This window comes from Alosa alosa, chromosome 10 (assembly GCF_017589495.1).
Source record: "Alosa alosa isolate M-15738 ecotype Scorff River chromosome 10, AALO_Geno_1.1, whole genome shotgun sequence".
In the NCBI taxonomy this organism is placed as follows: domain Eukaryota; kingdom Metazoa; phylum Chordata; class Actinopteri; order Clupeiformes; family Clupeidae; genus Alosa; species Alosa alosa.
The window spans coordinates 32,487,231-32,489,896 of NC_063198.1; positions in this window are offsets into that span (position 1 = coordinate 32,487,231).

Here is a 2,666-nt window from a genome sequence, read left to right on the forward strand (position 1 = left end):
AGGAGGAGGAGGAGTGCACAAGGAGACAGAGGGAGAAAGAGTGATCCGTCAGTGTTTCTGACACCTTTGAGTGTGAGAATATTTGGGCTGTCACACATCAAAGAGGGCCAGTGGAGCGATCACCAGCGATCTGTGTTTGTTGTTTACATGAACATGAGAACTACACAGGCAATAAGTGTAAGAAAAGGTGTCTGTTATTTTTTTTAAAATTTATTTCTTTTTTTTTCATTTTTTAACTTGTTCAGCGTTTCATTAATGGAAAGTTTTGCACATTGAAAGTTCTCAATTTCAAGACGCCCACACCAGTTCCACTCAAATGTTCTCCCAGGAAACAATTTCAAGCAAAACAAAATTTCAAACCCACAGAAGTTTTATTCTCCTACTTCATACTTTGTCAAACTTGTCAAACCACAGTGTCCTCTGTACTGAGTCACAGTGGTCAGAGTCTAACCTCTGAATAGTGACAGCTGGGGGTCTTGGTGCAGGATGGGCAGTTAAACTGTCACCAGGTCCAGGTTTCGCTCTGACACCGTCATGCCTGTTTAATGATCACTTCTCCACACCCAACACATAGCTCCATAGAGATAACTTGTCTTTTTTGTATTGTTTTGTTTGTTTGTTATTGTGTTTCCTTGCCTTCCTACTATGTAAAGCGACCTTGGGTTTGAGAAAGGCGCTATATAAAATAAACGTATTATTATTTATTATTATTCCACTGTGCAGTAGCCAGGTGGATGGTCAGAAAAATCGATTACTTGGGTCTGGTGGACTTGGCTAGGCCATGGTTCTAGCAGGCCTTGGCATTGAGATGAGTTTGGCAGGGGGGGTGCAGGCTTGTTGGTAGGAAGTGGTGGAAAAAATGTATGTGTCACAGCCTAACGTCCGGGAATTTTAATCTGTTTCCAGAGGTGGCGTCAAAACGGTTCACCACCAACAGCAACCAAAGAGAGAAGCAATTTAGCCAAGTAGTACGTGTTGGCAACAATACCTCAAGCAGCATCACACTGAGCACAGGGGCCCCCCAAGGCTGCGTGCTCAGTCCGCTGCTCTTCACCCTGCTGACGCATGACTGCACTGCAACCTACAGCAACAATCACATAGTGAAATTTGCTGACGACACAACTCTGGTGGGTCTCATCACCAAGGGCTTACGAGACTCAATACAGGTTGGAGGTCGACCATCTGACCACGCGGGTGCAGGGACAACAACCTCCTGCTGAACGCCAGCAAGACCAAAGAGATTGTTGTTGACTTCCCGGAGAGGTCACACCCAACACCTGCCACTGACCATCGACGGTGCTGTGGTGGGAGAGAGCGAGCAGCACCAAATTCCTGGGGGTGCACATCAGTGAAGACCTCTCCTGGACCACCAACACTGCATCACTGGCGAAGAGAGCTCAGCGCCGCCTGTACTTCCTGCGGAAACTCAGGCGAGCAAGTGCTCCACCAGCCATCATGACCACATTCTACCGAGGCACCATTGAGAGCATCCTCTCCAGCTGTATCGCTGTGTGGGGCGGAAGCTGCACTGAATACAACAGGAAAGCCCTGCAGCGCATAGTGAACACAGCTGGAAGGATCATTGGTGCTTCACTCCCCTCCCTGAAGGACATTTACACCACCCACCTCACCCGCTAGGCTTAACCAAAATTGTGAGTGATGCAAGTCACCCCGCTCACAATCTGTTTGATCTACTGCCCTCTGGGAAGAGGTACAGAAGCCTGCGCCTCCCGCACTACCAGACTCACCAACAGCTTCATACACCAAGCTGTAAGGATGCTGAACTCTCTCCCTCCTCCCCTCTCCACCCTCAGCTACATAACATCCTGGACATTGGACCCACAATGGCCGCCTGCACTACTCCCACTTGCACACTTGAACACTTGCACACTTGTACACTTTACAACTTGGTGTTGTTGTCCTGAAAACACAACACTTCTGCTGCTCTTACATAACTTGCACCACTATGCCACTTTTTTTATTACTTAGGTCAAACAGAACTACCCAAGCCTTTTATTGGCCTGACTTTGCACTAGTATTTTATTGACTGTCTATGCACAATTTCAACCAAATTTTGCTGCTCTTATTTTTTTCATTATTATATGTGCCCTCTTATTTACTTATTTACTTACTTTTTTGTTTACTTGAATGTTATGTTTGTCTGTGGACTTAAATTGGTAAAATATGTCTTGTCTTCACCGTGGGATAGTGAGAAACGTAATTTCGATCTCTTTGTATGTCTGGAACATGTGAAGAAATTGACAATAAAGCTGACTTTGACTTTGACTTTGACTTTAAAAGAAAAGGGAAGCTCGAACAACCAAAAACAGAAAAAATGCCCCTCAAATATAAAGCTGACTTCCTCAACAACACAATTTGTATGCCATCGCATGTTTGTTTGCAATATAGAGGACACACAACTCATGGATTTGAACTTCACAGTTAGGAGTAGCATGCCACGACAAGGTCTCAACCACCTCCTCAAACAACCCCCCACCCCCATCCCCTCCAACAGAAAAAAAAAAAAAACAGACAGACAATTTCTTTCAATTAGTCAGTGTGGGGCAGCTCAATAAATTTCAGTTTGTTCCTTCAGACGTGGAGACCCTGTTGCACGTCCAGGGTGAAAATGAAGACTAATGGCTGTGGCTAGCGCTGCTGAGTTG